The sequence below is a fragment of the Erpetoichthys calabaricus genome, chromosome 5, assembly GCF_900747795.2.
Source record: "Erpetoichthys calabaricus chromosome 5, fErpCal1.3, whole genome shotgun sequence".
NCBI lineage: Eukaryota > Metazoa > Chordata > Cladistia > Polypteriformes > Polypteridae > Erpetoichthys > Erpetoichthys calabaricus.
The window spans coordinates 152,639,998-152,657,570 of record NC_041398.2 but is presented as its reverse complement, the minus strand read 5'-3'; the positions used below and the strand labels follow the sequence as shown (position 1 = coordinate 152,657,570).

Sequence of the window (17,573 nt, the reverse complement as noted above, 5' to 3'; positions counted from 1 at the left end):
AAGGCAACATTAGACAAAAGAAAGGGAGAAGTAAATATCTATATAAATAAGAGATGGAGAAGGGAGTTAAATGCAATAATAGTTATTTCTCTTATTCTAAAATAATATTGATTAAATCCTGCCATGTTTTGAAAAAATTTTGTACAGATCCTCTAACTGAAAATTTGATTTTTTCCAATTTCAAATAATATAAAACATCGGTTTTCCCACTGACTTATAAGAGGAGAATTAGGATTCTTCCAATTTAACAAAATAAGTCTGTGTGCCAAGAGTGTAGTGAATGCAATCACCGTTTGCTTGTCCTTCTCCAATTCCAGTCCATCTGGAAGGACACCAAACACAGCTGGTAGTGGGTTAGGAGGGATTGTGATACTAAGGCTGTCTGAGAGGCACTTAAAAATTTTTGTCCAAAATGATGTTAGTTTGGTGCAGGCCCAGAACATGTGACCCAGTGAGGCAGGAGCTTGGTTGCAGCGCTCGCAGGTTGGAATCCTGGCCTGGAATCATTTTGGACAGTTTTAAGCGAGACAGATGAGCTCGATATATAATTTTTAGTTGAATAATTCTATGCTTTGCGCATATAGAACTCGAGTGAATTCTCTGCTTTGCTACCTTCCACTCCTTTTCTGATATATTGATTAAGAGATCTTCTTCCCAATGTCCTCTTGGGTCTTTGAAAGGTAGGGACTCTAATAAGATTTTATATATTGTGGAAATAGTGTTTGTTTCCTCGGAATTGAGCAGTATTTTTTCCAGCATTGTGGAGGGTGCAAGGTGGGGGAAATCGGGCAATTTCTGTTTTACAAAATTTCTAATTTGAAGATAGTAAAAGAAATGTGTAGCTGGGGAGGTTAAATTTTGAACGTAATTGTTCAAAAGATGTAAATATGTTGTCTATATAAAGATCTCTGAGCATTTTAATCCCAAAACTTTTCCAGGTATTAAAAACTGGATATACTTGCGAAGGTTGAAAGAGGTGGTTCCTTGCAGAGGTGCCACTGATAAAAGATTTTCCATCTTAAAATGCTTCCTAATTTGGTTCCATATTCTGAGTGAGTAAAGCACAATTGGGTTATTAGTATATTTGCGATAACTTTCATTTATTGGAGAGCAGAGCAGGGAATATAAAGAAGTACTACAGGATTTTACTTCTATTGCAGACCAAGCCTGGGTATGTGCATTTATTTGTGTCCAGGTTTTTATGGCTTGTATGTTTGCTGCCCAGTAATAAAACTGAAAATTAGGTAAAGCCATGCCACCTTCTGCCTGAGGTCTTTGTAGGGTCGCTCTTCGGATACGTGGGTGTTTTGAGTTCCAAATGAATGAGGTTATTATTGAATCTAACTGTTTAAAAAAACGATTTATTGATATATATTGAAATGTTTTGAAATAAAAAGAGAAGTTTAGGAAGGATATTCATCTTAACAATGTTAATTCTTCCGGCTAGAGTGCGATGAAGGGTTGACCATCTATGCAAGTCTTGCTTAATTTTTTCCATACAGACGCCAAAATTTTGTTGATAAAGAGCTTTATGTTTACTTGTGATATTTACCCTAGGTATTTAAACTGATCTGCTATGGTAAAAGGTAGGGTGTCTAATCTAATATTATATGCTTGTGAGTTCACTGGAAAGAGTATACTTTTATTCAGATTAATTCTAAGACCAGATATCTTTTGAAATTCTGTTAGTGCTGTTAAAACAGCAGGGGCAGTGTTTTCTGGGTCCGATATATATAAGACCATATCATCTGCATATAGAGAAATTTTCTGTTCCAGTCCTTCTCTGACAATCCCCTTTATCTGATAAGAATTTCGGCAGCGAACCGCCAGTGGTTCAATAGCGATTGCAAACAACAGTGGCGACAAGGGACATCCTTGTCTGGTACCACGTTCTAGTTTACAGTAGTCTGAGCAAATTTTATTAATACAAACTGAAGCTTCTGGACTGGTATACAGTAGTTTGATCCAAGCACAAATATTCGGGCCAAACCCAAATTTCTCCAGTGCAGTGAAAAGGTAATTCCATTCGATCATGTCAAATGCCTTTTCTGCGTCTAATGATAGTAATATCTCTGGGGTGTTTGATTTTGCTGGTGAATATATAACATTAGGGCGGCACGGTGGCGCAGTGGGTAGCGCTGCTGCCTCGCAGTTGGGAGATCTGGGGACCTGGGTTCGATTCCCGGGTCCTCCCTGCGTGGAGTTTGCATGTTCTCCCCGTGTCTGCGTGGGTTTCCTCCGGGCGCTCCGGTTTCCTCCCACATTCCAAAGACATGCAGGTTAGGTGGATTGGCGATTCTAAATTGGCCCTAGTGTGTGCTTGGTGTGTGGGGTGTGTTTGTGTGTGTCCTGCGGTGGGTTGGCACCCTGCCCAGGATTGTTTCCTGCCTTGTGCCCTGTGTTGGCTGGGATTGGCTCCAGCAGACCCCCGTGACCCTGTGTTCGGATTCAGCGGGTTGGAAAATGGATGGATGGATATATAACATTAAACTAGCGTCGGAGATTTGAAGATAGATGTTGGCCTTTAATAAATCCAGTTTGATCTTGTGATATTACCTAGGGCAGCACTTTCTCCATCCTTCTAGCTAGGATTTTTGAGAGTATCTTAACATCATTATTCAGGAGTGAAATTGGTCTATATGATGCACATTGTAACAAGTCCTTATTTTGTTTAGGAAAGACGGTGATTAATGCTTGTCGAAATGTTTGAGGTAGTATTTGGTGGTCTTTAGCTTCTGTAAATGTTACCAATAAGAGTGGAGCTAGCTGAGTGGAGAATTTCTTATAAAACTCTATGGGGTAACCATCAGGGCCTGATGATTTCCCGCTTTGTAGTGACTTTATAGCGTCTAGTAATTCTGTTAGCGTTAGAGGTTTATCCAGTTCCTCAGCACTTAAAGCATCTATTTGTGGTATTTGTAAATTATCCAGAAATGCATTAGATTGCGTGTTGTCTTCTTTGGGCTCAGTGGAATATAAAGACTTATAGTAATCTCTAAATGTGTGCATTATTTTATTATGGTCAATGATTTCTTCTCCATTCTTGTTGGTGATTACTGGTATTGCATTGTGAACTTCTTGTTTATGAATTTGTTGAGCTAAAAGCTTATTAGCTTTTTCTCCGTGTTCATAGTAATGCTGTCTACACTTATAAATAAGTTGTTCAGTTTCTTTAGTTGTTAAGATGTTAAGTTCTGTATGCAGGGCCTGCCTTTTCCTGTGGAGAGCTTCACTTGGACGCCTGGCTTGTTCTTCATCTATTCTAGTAATTTCATTTCTTAGCTCTAACACTTTCTTGGTTTCTAATTTACTAGGGGGCTCCGCCCCCTGCTCGCTTCGCTCGCCAACCCCTGGTGTTGGGAATGACAAAGAGCGTGATGTATGAATGAGATATAGAATAGTGTGACGGTGTAGATGATGCAAATAGAAAGCAAACAATAAAGTGTGTGGCACAGTGTAAAGGTTTATTGGAAAATTTCTTTGTACACGCCGTTTAAGTGTAAAAAGGTAATTCCAGCTCAGAACTTGTAAGGTCAATGAAGATGGTCATTATCGTGATCAGAGTCAACTTTGTCAGAGCTTAGAAAGAGTTGTGTCTCTCCAGGAAGTAATGGAATGACTTGGGTATTTATGTTTTCCACATTAATATTTTTTGGACATAATATAGTGCGTTGTGTTAAAAGGGGCATTTGGTCTAATGAGATTGCTGTTCCAAATCTCTCTGTAACTAAGTCGTCGCAGATAAAGGCTTGAGGAATTGTAATAATATGTGGCTGAAGTCCATCTGTATTGGTGAGTGTACCATCTCTCAGTTGTAATAAGCAATTGTTATGATCTGGTTCTGGACATCGTATCTTTTTTACTAACTGTATCTTTTGAAAGCAATGCCAATTGTCTGCGTATTTTAAGGTGCACTGAACAATAGCTGAGTGCATGGCATCTGGAAGAATAGCTAATCACTGTTTAAAATCTCCTCCTAATAAAAGTACCTTTCCTCCAAATCGAATATTATTATTCATAAACGTTTGTAGAAGTTTATGAATGGTGTTGAGTAAGTGACTTCATGCCATTGTACATTCATCAATAAACAACATTTTTTGAAGACAGATGTCACGTGCAGTGCCACCGTTAATGTTCATAGTGGATACCGATTTGTAGGATCTAATGCAGTTGATAAAGATTTCACTTTCAGGTACATCGTCAGTTAGAATCTTCTGTAGATATTCAGTATATGAATGTAAAGAAGGCAGTCTAATTTGACCCTTTTGACAACAACGTCTAAATGTATTACTTGTATTGCCAGTTGTTTCTTCAGGGAAGTGAACTGAATGACAATGATTGCAAATGACATTCATTAATCCGAATGAATTTTCCCGGTGTATGTTTTGCTTGTGCCGTTTGAGAGGCGCGTTGTTGCATATGTAGTATTTGGGACGTGTTGTTTTGGAGCTGTAATCGATTTGCCTGTGCTGTGTGAGACGCCCGTTGTAGCCTTCCTTGCCGTTAACGTATGTCTGAGACGGGAGGTGTTTCGTTTTGAATCCGTGCCTGTTGCGATGCAGCACTTTGATTGATAGTTTGCGTCATGTGGATCCAGGATGTAGATTTGTGCTTATTTGTGTTGTTGATTTGTTTCAGGGTGCACTGTTCCAATGCGATGCAGTATTTGTGCACATATGGGAAAGCAGTATGGGCCATTGCCTTTTGGTGGCCTGATATTTACTAAAAGCAAATGAACTATTGTAGGATCTAACGCAGTTCATAAAGTTTTTACTTTTAGGTACATCGTTAGTTAGAAGCTTTAGTTGAGCTTTGCGTTTTTGGAGTCGAGACATTTTTTCTTTTAGAAATATGGATAAGTAATAAGAAGTATTGCACTCACTGTTAATATGGAGACTTTTCTGCGGTTGAACGGTTAATAGTGCCTTATGGTAATGAGATCCACCTATGCTGCATAGCCGTCTATTTTGTTGTTTCTTTCGTGTTCGTGTGTTTGTTCCTGTTATCCTTTCCTTTTCGTTTTGTACCTGTGACCGTGTATTCATGACTTGTGTCTTTCTCAGCATCCGAAATATGGATAAGTAATAAGGAGGGTCGCAGTCACTGTTAATATGTTTCCTTTTCTGCAGTTGAACGGTTAATAGTGCTTTATTGTAAGGAGATCCACCAATGCTGACACCTATGCTGTCTACTGTGAAGGTGCTGACGTTCACTTTAGAATATGTGGCTTTGGGTGTCACTTCTTATGGATGTGGGTGGGGTGGGGTGGGGGGGGGGGGGGGGGGATTGTTGAGGATTGTTGTTGCGCGAGCGTCTTCTTTCTTTTTGTGTTCCTGTGTCTTGTTGAATCCCCCTCTTTGTGTGTGTCCCGTCCCTCGCTTGTAGGGTCTATGGGGTGGTTTTGTGTTCTTTTTTTTGTGTTCCATGGGCTTGTTGAATCCCCCTCTTGGTGTGTGTCCCGTCCGGTGCCTGTAGGGGGGGGGGGTGTCTTGCTGTTGTGCGCGAGCCTCTTTTTTTTTTTTTTTTTTTTTTTTTCGGGTCTAGTTTCGTGTGCAATGTGTTTCGTGCTTTTCCTGCGTTTGACTTTGCGCCTCATTTCTCCTTTTTGTATGTGCTCACTCCTTTTTTCTGTGGTCTTGTCCGCCACTCGCGGCCCCTTATCCGCCTTTGTCGCCCTCTTTTCTCCGCCTTTCTCCGACTCTCGCGGACTCTTTTTGCGCCTGCGCCTCTCGCGGCCCCTCATCTGCCTCTCTCGCCCTCTTTTGTCCGCCTTTCTCGGCTCCTCAGCCGACTCTCGCGGACTCTTTTTGCGCCTGCGCAGTACGTCTTTTTGCAGCTACGGCCCATGGCCGGATGTGCCTGCGTCCATCATCCGGTTTAGCATTCTCGGTTAGTAATATGGATTTCTATGGGAAAGATATGAAATAATCTGGCCTCTTAAGAAGGCCTTTAGAGTTTCCCAGAGTGTTCCTGCAGAAACCTCTGTGGACGTGTTTGTCTCTAGGAAGAAACTGATTTGTTTGGATATAAATTCTGTGCAGTTCTCGTCTGCCAATAAAAGAGGGTTAAGACGCCATCTGCGAGGTGAGTATGAGGGGCTTATTGATTTTAGCTCCAAGACTAGAGGGGCATGGTCAGAGATAACAATTGTGTCATATTTGCATGATTTAATTGTAGGCAGGAAATTATTATCTATAAAAAAATAATCAATTCTTGAGTAGCTATAATGCACTGGTGAGTAGAACGAATATGTTCTTGAGTTTTGGTTAAGAAACCTCCAGGGGTCTGATAAGTTGTGATCATTTAAAAACTGTGTAATTATCTTTGCAGTATTAGACGTCGTCCCCCCTGTCACAGGAGTCCTATCTAAGAGTGGATTTAAAACACAATTAAAGTCCCCAGCCATTATAATTTTATGAGTGTTCACATTGGGAATGGATGCAAATAGATTTTGCATGAATTCCTTATCATCAACATTGGGCGCATAAACATTTATCAAAATCATTTTACTGTTATATAAGTTGCCCATGACCATCACATATCTCCCTTCAGGGTCCGACACTACCTCTGATGCTACAAATGGAACTGTTCTATGTATGAGAATTCCCACCCCTCTAGTTTTCTTTATAAAGCTAGAATGGAACATTTGGCCAGTCCAGTCTTTTTGTAATCTGAACTGATCCTTGGTTAGTAAGTGGGTCTCCTGTAGAAATACTATTTTAGCGTTTAAGCCTGTTAGGTGAGAGTATACTTTCTTTCTCTTTAATTCGTGATTCAGGCCTTTAACATTCCAGCTCACAAAGTTAACTGTCCCATCATGGAGACATTGATTCTGAGTTTTTAATGTCATTTATAGTTTTAATTGGTAATATGGCAGTTTTAATCTTAGTTTCAAGATTCCCCATGAGTTGTTGCATTTTAGCCTGTTGTTGCATTGATATTTATAATTATAAGGATTACAAGAATAGATTAGATATAACCTGCTCTCCTTCTCTCCCCCCTTTATCCCCCCACCCCCCCATTTTGCCTCCCCACATGAGGCTAGATCCCACTTCGCGATGTTCCAGTCCTCTGACATACGAAGAGACAGAGCACGTCCAAAACAAAACAAACCCCACCCTGCAGCGGCGTTACAGAATTAAAACAGAGATATCTTTTACAGTTAAATCCTTAATACTATCTGCCGAAAATGTTCTCATTAACAGTATTTAAGCTTGAAATAATCTTCAGCGCTTTTAAGTTAAGATATTAAGATTAAAAAAAAAAAAAAAAACAACCCTGGGAATGATTTTAAAAACTAGTCTAGGATAAACCTGGTAATTCCTACTGTAATAGTATAATGGTAATTATATAAATAGTAGAACAAGCAATAAACCAAGGGTATGAAGTTAAACAGTCTACTTTAAGGTAGAGTAAAATAAAAAAAAATAAAAAAAAATAAAATAAATAAATAATAATAAAAAGAAAAAATAATAAATAAAACGAATCCTACTTTAATCACTTCCACATTTTCACACTCACGTCTATAACTCTATAACTCTAATTAAAACATAAACATATAACATATAAAGTCCAGATAAAAAGAAAAAAAAAAAAAAGAAAATAAGGGATGTATAATTATAATACCAGTCTCTTTAAACATGGATCCAGCGATCAGATCATAGGTCCTTCCCGTGCCTTGATAGAATACGGCTCTTTAATTTTAATTAACTTTCAAAAAAGTGTCGGAAACAGCTTCTTTAATTCTTTTTCAGCTTCTTCTTTGCTGAGGAAAATATAATGTCGATCTTGAACTTCCACTTTCAGTTTGGCAGGATACAATAGGCTGTATTTGATATCGGCTTCCCGTAGAATCTTTTTAATGTCGATGTAGGATCTGCGTTTTGCAGCTGTTGATGGTGAGAAGTCGGGAAAAATACGAATAAGATTATTTTCGAATATAATCTCTTGCTTGTGTCTGAGAAGTGCCATCACATCAAGCTTACATCTTAGTCGCTCGAAGCGGACAATAAAAGACCTAGGTTTAAAGGCGCTTGGTATCTTTGTGCGATAAACCGTGGCTATCTCATTGTCGAGTTTAAAGTCATCTCCAATTATTTTAGACAGTAATTCTACTGCAAATTTCACTGGGCTTGAGCTTTCTCGTTTCTCAGGTATACCCTCAATTCTTATATTATTTCTTCTGCACCCATCCTCCAGGGCTGCAAGTCTGTCTCCAAGTTTTTTGCATTCCGAGTTCGCAGCTGTGGCTTTTTCATCGGTGTTAGATGCCAGTTGGTCCGCTGTTTCCACTCGAGCCGTGAGTCCCTGCTTAACGTCTTCCAGCTGATCTGAAACGTCATTAATATGATCATCAAGCCTTTTCAGTTTGGAATTAGTTTCTTCAATGTGTTCCACTAATTTCTCCAACATGCCTTTAAAGTTCACGTCGAAACGTTTAAATAGACGCGTTTCCTTATCTTTGTTATCCTTCTTGAGCTCAATGGCCATCTTCTTAAGATCATTTGTGTTATCTTTCTTAAGCTCATTCTTAAGCTCCTTCATGGCCGTAACCATGGCAGTTGACTGTGTAGCGATCATCTCTTTCTGTGTAGCAATCATCTCTTTCAGTTCGGACAGTTCGCTTCGGCTTTCGTGCTCCGCAAGTGAAAATGCAGCTCCTGTTACAGGCTCGCGATGAGTAGATGAGAGCACGTCCTGCAGAGCCCTTTCTAGTCTCGAATGATCCTCAGAAATTTTCTTTAATATCAATAATTTGTACATTATTTCTTTCATTACTGCCTTTCAGATTAATTCAGATTAATAAGGGATTTTAAAAGGGATTCTGATTGTCACAGTAGCTAATCATTTTAAAATCTTTCAAATCTTTTTCAAATAAAATCCTTGATGATAATGTCTGCTGAAGAAACAGGCACTGCTAGCTAAATGGAGGGAAGGTACGGTCCAACACGTGACGAGTGTTAGACCAACTGGAACAGATGCTGATGCGTGAGTAAGGAGGGCCTCGCCCCCCTCCCCTCAGCCCACATCCTCTCTCTCACAGATTTGCACAAATAAATCGGTACCACAAGTGAACAATGATACTTAACACGATGAGAGATGTCGCAAAATCAACCAGAATGTTCAAGCAAATTATATATATATTCTCACACACGTGTGCATTGGGAGGCAGCTAAAGGGCTTGAGTAAGGGCAGTTCCGAGTCATACCGGGATGTGGCAGAGTACACTGACTCTTTTTCTCCCTTTCCTGCAGACCATTCACGGGAGATTCCACCTGGTCCTCTTTACATCACTTGCGGGACTGAGCCCAAGGAAGGAGTCCTTGCCGGTTCCAGCCCCTGTGATGTCACATCCGGGCTCGAACCTATGGCTGAAGACCTTCATGAGCCCAACCCCTTTGATCTCACTTCCTGTCTTCCCCTTTAAAAGCCTCCACCTTTTCCATATTCCCTCAGTTCTGTTTTGGACCCGGGTTTGTTCCCATAAGTGCTGTATACAGTTTTACGACTTTGCAGCCAGGATACCAATTACACGGATGGCTTCCCCAAAACTTTCTATGTCTCTGAGTCAACTTTGTGACAATATATGCAGTATATATATGTATATTCCCAAAGTGTTCACATTTATAAAGAGAAAATAAAACAAACCCCCTTTTCATTATAAATGTGCTTGTATTTTGATCAGCAGGGAAGCCAAAGTTTAGAAAAGAGTCTGGCTGCAGACGTCCAGTGGAGGACACCCCTGAAGCTGCTCCAGCCACAGGATCCTGTGACAACACCTCCAACCACAGGCCCCAAAATGATAATTGGAAAGTTTTAGCATAGGGCAATATGTACATGTAAAGGCAAGTATACAGCAGATGCTAAAGATAAACATATAAATAAATATGGCTGCATTTGACTTTAAAAGCTTACTGTAATAAATTAACTAGTATATGACTTCAATAACTTCAATAACAAAAAAAAAAAGTTTCTGCATTTGTGCAACAGGGGAAGTTTCCTTAAAACCAATAACATTGTGTGTGCATTTAACCAGCTAATATCCAAACGTATGATATCACAATGTAATACATGTTCTATAATTTTCTCGGACACATCATCAGTGATATTCCTAGGGACCTAGACACTCACATCAGACACTCTTGCTTCAGTTACCCAGCTGAGGCTGATCAGACTCTAGCCTGTGTCTAGGTAGCAAGCCACAGGGTATTTCTTTTCACTTTCTCTTTAGCCAGTGCCATCATGAGACCTGTTCAGCTGCCTCTGATGTTCTGTTGATGGCAGGCTCCTGTGATGTCCAAGCAACTGAAGGCTCAGCAGAGAGTGAACAGCGAGTCCCTTGTTAACTACCTTGATGGGCAAGCAGTTTGCCTTCCACCCCAGTCTGTGGGAGTCATTGACAAGGCCTGAATTTTTGGCCCTCTTCTTCTCGTTCACTTCCTCAATCCTGTCTTCACAAAACATAGTTAGTTTCTTTAGATCGACACTCATCTGTCAATCGCTAGTCGCAATGAGGAGATCTATTTAAGCTTGACTCAGGGTCTGAGGCCTCTCCCTTGTCTTCGCAAATTTTACTCTTGTTGTCTGGTTGTACAAATGGTCTCAGCCACAGCTTTCAGCGCCTTGTCATGGCAGCAACGATAGTATTAATGCGTGCCTGTTGCTGTCTCTCTGTATGCCGCCAATATAATGTTTGCACAGGTGTTTATTATACACCCTGACTTTCCACAGTCTGGCTAATATCTTTAATGAATGTGTGTGAAATATCAAATCTTGCTGATCAGACATAAAACCGCAGTGAAAAGGCACAAGGTGAGGCAGGCAGTACCGTGCTGCACCGAAGGGGGCAGATGTGAGCCCAACAGGTGCTTGTTGCTGCTGTTCTTCTACGCAGAGCTCTAGGCGCCAATAAGTTAGCGATATCAGAAAGTTAAGTGCACTGCAGCGGTCCTTTATTTTTATTTTTTGTTCCAACTGACTGCCAAAATGGAAAATTGAAACTTTTAAAAATAAAGGAAAATAAGGAGAACTTTTACAAGAAAGTGACGGAGATTTTCGTGGGGAGGAAAGGCACATGGCCTTCATTTACAAATACAGGTACGACAAAAAACGGTTTTCAATTTTATAAAAAATGGGATCAGAGTAAGGAAAAAAAAATCCAATATTTAAAAACTAAATTTTGACCTTCAATAAAATATTCTTGTTTTTCTTGTTATGTTTTTGTTGAATAGTCTGTATTAAAATTGATTAAAGCATTTGAAAAACAACTAAATATTTCAATTAAGGTCAAAATTGACATCCATTTTTTTTGTACACTCTGTACTTTCATTTGTATTGAATGAGTATGAATTGTGAAATTGCAATTGCAAATTTAGAACACATGGAGGGTGCAGAGAAAATGCGCTCTCTCCGCTCTCTCTCGCTGCTATAAATGTAACATTCTTTCTTAGCCAAATATGTGTGTAATGAGTGCTGATGAGATATGAAACATAACCAGTAGTCAATGTGCATACTGCCAATTGAATAGTGAATAAGCTACTCTTTTGGGTTCATATAATTGTAACTCTGACTCAGAAGGAGTCAGTGCCTCACCAGCCATGAACCTCACCGCTCGTCTAGCGAATATTTTCACTGTGTGGCTATCTGTGCAATGGACATCATTTCAACATGAACAAATCTCTTGAAATGTGTGCTTGTTTAAAGCTTAACAGCAATGTGTTTGCACAGACTGGTTTCTTAGGCTGAAACATTTGATCTTGCTGACTATACTCATTAGGCCACTTAATCAGTTTCATCATTGATAGTCAAGCTGTGTTTAACGGCATTATGAACTGTAAGTGTATTTTTTTGACTGAAACATAACTTGCATTAAAATATGTGTAGGCAGCATTTGTGGTCTTGCAACAGAAAAAAAAAACTAAACTTATACCAATATCATGTATAAAAGCAAAAATTTAAATAAAATAAAAACTAAAATTTTAAACACAGAACTAAATAAAATTTAAATTTGTTGACTCCGCTGAAAACTAGAATGAAATAAAAATAAATATTTTATAAAATGAAAATTAAAACTACAATTAATATCAGAACTAAAATATCACTGGTCCAGGACTTTGAACAAATCCAAATTGTATTATGTGATATCATCTACTATTGCATTCTGCTCTGTTTCTTGTAATATTTTTATTTTACTATTATGTTGTATTAAGGATTACTTGTGTTCTGTTCTCTCTTTGAACTGCCTTTCCCAAAGTTTCTTCCATTTTTTCTCTACTAGGATTTTTTTGGGAGTTTTTCCTTGTCTTCTTAGAGAGTCAAGGCTGGGGGGCTGTTAAAAGAAAGGGCCTGTTAAAGCCCATTTTGGCACTTCTTGTATGATTTTGGGCTATACAAAAATAAATTCTCCCGGGGCTTTAGGGCAGCTGCTAAGAATGTGCTCTCTGGTCCCCTTCCCTTTGCACACAATGTTAGTTTAAAACTTGCCTTGTAAAGTTTGACAACTTAATGTTTTCCTAACACACACTTAAGAAATCATTGTCAAAAGTTATTACAAAACATGTAAAGCCAGATGTGGGTGTCAAGCATGTATGTTGTTCATAAAAACGGAAAAGTTGACAGGGAGTTTTGTAATATTATAATTAAATATCAAGATAAGCTTTAGACCTTTAAGGTGTGAGAAGACATATTGAGAGATTACATTCCAAATAGATGTTGGGTAATTCATAACATGCCTAAGCTAATTTATTTTAAATGTAATTGATCAACAAGAAATTAGACAAATCTTTCAATCAAATTACACATTGAGTCCTCAGTGTTCAGGGTTTGAGCAACATACAACAAATAAGACAAGTCCTCTGCCTTTTTAAGCAGATCCCTGCTGTTAATGGACAAGTTTGTTTGTAACCAAAGGTTTAATACCTATTGAGTTTTTTCAATAATTGTTTTTCAATAATAATTAAAATTTTACAGACATCTCGATTAATCCTCTTTTCTTGTTTTAATCCCAAAGTATGTTATGCAATTTTTAATGCAAATGTTACATTTTGTTGACACCAAGCAGTCTTTAAGTGGTAGGATTCTACATTTGTTGACATTCAAATAAAAAAACAGAAGCTTTTGAGAAAGTCTGGAGTGTACTGAGCACTACCAAAGCCTGGAGAGATGTCTTTTAGAAACAGGATTATCTATCTATCTGTCTGTCTGTCTAACACTTATTCTTCTTTATTTGGCTCCTCCCATTAGGGGTTGCCACAGCGGATCATTTTTTTCCATATCTTGCACTGTTACACCCATCAACTGCATGTGCTCTCTCACCACATCCATAAACCTAACACTTATAATGCCTGAAAGTAAACTAGAATCTATGAAAGTCGTTTTCATATAGATTAAACTTCTTATTAGTCATTAAACAAATTACAGCCAGATCTCCAAGAAATATTGCAAGTATTCTTAATTGCTGTAAAATGAAAGCTATAGTCCATTTGGCTACCCATTATTCTTAAAAGCGAGTGATTAGCTTTAACAATTTTAAATGACTGTCAAATGGTTGTACAAGACAAAGAAAATACCTCACGTGAGGCAATGATGAAACTGAAACAATGGATAACCATTTCTATTTCAAAGAGGGAAGATTTCAATACCATTCACAAATGCTTTTCCTCCAAAAAAATTTGGCAACTTTCCAAGCCTTTTCCACTGCAAGCTAGTTTTTCTTCCTTTCCTTTCTGACAAGAGACAAAATCTTTTGTATCTTTAATGCTTTTTTTTCTTTCAGCTTTACAAAGAGAATTTTTTGCCACATGCCAGACAGCATCTTGATGGAACCTGGAAAAAATGAAAGATGATTCCTATGGATTTGTGATTATTTTCAATCTTCTGACCAAGGCTGTGTACTGTGTCAGTAATGTTAAGCAGTTTATTTTTGGCCTCTGAAAAGAGAGCATGGCACACCTAAATCGCCTGTTGATACACATACCTATAATATCCATTAAATCCATCGGTGTAAGTAACCCTTCAAGTTGAAAAGTCAATTTTCTTTTACGTAGGAGCAGTCTAGCTTTTTTCAATACAAGACTAAATGCATTTCATTTATGTTTTAAAGTTGTAAAGTCCATCACTGCATTTATTTCTTCAGCCTGTCTTTTTGTTGACCACTTCCTTTATTTGTGCATTGATAATGGAGTCTTTGTCAACCCTTTTTCTTTAGGGCATCAGATCAAAAAGTTGCAAAAGCACTGCTAGCTAAGAAAGAAAAGGAATACAATTCAGTTTGTTTGTCATTGACTAATGGAAACTTACAGGGAGTGTTAGGGAGAGGTGGAAAACCCTCTTCAGATGGCATTATTTCTACTGACTCGGGTCTGAGGTAGTCATGCAAGTTGTCATAACATAAGTTAGAAGATGTCTCTGGCTTCTGCATGGCACTGTTGAGGGCTTGTGTATTTTAGTTTGCTGGTGAGGTTGGCATTCCCATGAGATTCTTTTATTCCTTCATTTTTTGTTACTTCATGGTGTCCCATTCTGGCCTTTAAGAAACATTCTTAAAGGTTAGTGCTAACTTATTTAAAAAGACAAATAAAGACATACAATCATTGTCCATCCATTGTCTCCCGCTTATCCGAGGTCGGGTCGCGGGGGCAGCAGCTTGAGCAGAGATGCCCAGACTTCCCTCTCCCCGGCCACTTCTTCTAGCTCTTCCGGGAGAATCCCAAGGCGTTCCCAGGCCAGTCGAGAGACATAGTCCCTCCAGCGTGTCCTGGGTCTTCCCCGGGGCCTCCTCCCGGTTGGACGTGCCTGGAACACCTCACCAGGGAGGCGTCCAGGAGGCATCCTGATCAGATGCCCGAGCCACCTCATCTGACTCCTCTCGATGCGGAGGAGCAGCGGCTCTACTCTGAGCCCCTCCCGGATGACTGAGCTTCTCACCCTATCTTTAAGGGAAAGCCCAGACACCCTGCGGAGGAAACTCATTTCAGCCGCTTGTATTCGCGATCTCGTTCTTTCGGTCACTACCCATAGCTCATGACCATAGGTGAGGGGTAGGAACATAGATCGACTGGTAAATTGAGAGCTTCGCCTTGCGGCTCAGCTCCTTTTTCACCACGACAGACCGATGCAACGCCCGCATTACTGTGGATGCCGCACCGATCCGCCTGTCGATCTCGCGCTCCATTCTTCCCTCACTCGTGAACAAGACTCCGAGATACTTGAACTCCTCCACTTGGGGCAGGATCTCGCTACCAACCCTGAGAGGGCACTCCACCCTTTTCCTGTTGAGGACCATGGTCTCGGATTTGGAGGTGCTGATTCTCATCCCAGCCGCTTCACACTCGGCTGCGAACCGATCCAGAGAGAGCTGAAGATCATGGCCTGATGAAGCAAACAGGACAACATCATCTGCAAAAAGCAGTGACCCAATCCTGAGCCCACCAAACCGGACCCCCTCAACACCCTGGCTGCGCCTAGAAATTCTGTCCATAAAAGTTATGAACAGAATCGTTCACAGTAAAACTTATATAAAACAGATGGGTCTGCTGAACACTATACAGTGCATCCGGAAAGTATTCACAGCGCATCACTTTTTCGACATGTTGTTATGTTACAGCCTTATTCCAAAATGGATTAAATTCATTTTTTTCCTCAGAATTCTACATACACCACACACCCCATAATGACAACATGAAAAAAGTTTACTTGAGGTTTTTGCAAATTTATTAAAAATAAAAAAAACTGAGAAATCACATGTACATAAGTATTCACAGCCTTTGCTCAATACTTTGTCGATGCACCTTTGGCAGCAATTACAGCCTTAAGTCTTTTTGAATATGATGCCACAAGCTTGGCACACCTATCCTTGGCCAGTTTCGCCCATTCCTCTTTGCAGCACCTCTCAAGCTCCATCAGGTTGGATGGGAAGCGTCGGTGCACAGCCATTTTAAGATCTCTCCAGAGATGTTCAATCAGATTCAAGTCTGGGCTCTGGCTGGGCCACTCAAGGACATTCACAGAGTTGTCCTGAATCCACTCCTTTAATATCTTGGCTGTGTGCTTAGGGTCGTTGTCCTGCTGAAAGATGAACCGTCGCCCCAGTCTGAGGTCAAGAGCGCTCTGGAGCAGGTTTTCATCCAGGATGTCTCTGTACATTGCTGCAGTCATCTTTCCCTTTATCCTGACTAGTCTCCCACTCCTTGCCACTGAAAAACATCCCCACAGCATGATGCTGCCACCACCACACTTCACTGTAGGGATGGTATTGGCCTGGTGATGAGCGGTGCCTGGTTTCCTCCAAACGTGACGCCTGGCATTCACACCAAAGAGTTCAATCTTTGTCTCATCAGACCAGAGAATTTTCTTTCTCATGGTCTGAGAGTCCTTCAGGTGCCTTTTGGCAAACTCCAGGTGGGCTGCCATGTGCCTTTTACTAAGGAGTGGCTTCCGTCTGGCCACTCTACCATACAGGCCTGATTGGTGGATTGCTGCAGAGATGGTTGTCCTTCTGGAAGGTTCTCCTCTCTCCACAGAGGACCTCTGGAGCTCTGACAGAGTGACCATTGGGTTCTTGGTCACCTCCCTGACTAAGGCCCTTCCCCCCCGATCGCTCAGTTTAGATGGACGGCCAGCTGTAGGAAGAGTCCTGGTGGTTTCGAACTTCTTCCACTTACGGATGATGGAGGCCACTGTGCTCATTGGGACCTTCAAAGCAGCAGAAATTTTTCTGTAACCTTCCCCAGATTTGTGCCTCGAGACAATCCTGTCTCGGAGGTCTACAGACAATTCCTTTGACTTCATGCTTGGTTTGTGCTCTGACATGAACTGTCAACTGTGGGAACTTATATAGACAGGTGTGTGCCTTTCCAAATCATGTTCAGTCAACTGAATTTACCACAGGTGGACTCCAATTAAGCTGCAGAAACATCTCAAGGATGATCAGGGGAAATAGGATGCACATGAGCTCAATTTCGAGGTTCACGGCAAAGGCTTTCTCAATTTTTTTTATTTTTAATAAATTTGCAAAAACCTCAAGTAAACTTTTTTCACGTTGTCATTATGGGGTGTTGTGTGTAGAATTCTGAGGAAAAAAATGAATTTAATCCATTTTGGAATAAGGCTGTAACATAACAAAATGTGGAAAAAGTGATGCGCTGTGAATACTTTCCAGATGCACTGTAATATAATCACGTACTTAAAACACCATCTTGGTCAAATCCCCTTCAGGTCAGATATTAACGTGATACAGTTTTAGGATGCCAGTTTTAGGACAGATGTTAAGGTTGAGCTTAGTGTGAACGGCACTAAACTCAATGCAGTTTTAAAGCTTTGCATCAGTGCAGTTTTAGGTTGGTAATTTTAGGATGGATATTAAAGTTAGAGATTAGTGTGGTTATGGTTTGGTGTGAACAGCTTCCACATTTTTATGGCAATAGTCTTTACTTCTATCATAACAAATTGAGTTCAAAATGTACTTGCTAATAGTTAAACAACTATTGCATTGTTTTCCCAAAAAGCACATATTACCCTCAGCAATCATGGTTTGAGTTTTGTTTTTCTACCCACATGCATCAAAAGGTCAGTCC

The 17,573-nt window shown here is 40.0% G+C and overlaps 1 protein-coding gene across 1 annotated transcript in view; it reads left to right on the top strand.

Moving 5' to 3' along the window:
- The window catches only part of aga (aspartylglucosaminidase), a 223,773-nt gene that overhangs the window by 45,264 nt on the left and 160,936 nt on the right, over positions 1–17,573 (top strand). The gene's annotated exons all lie outside the window — the stretch shown is intronic.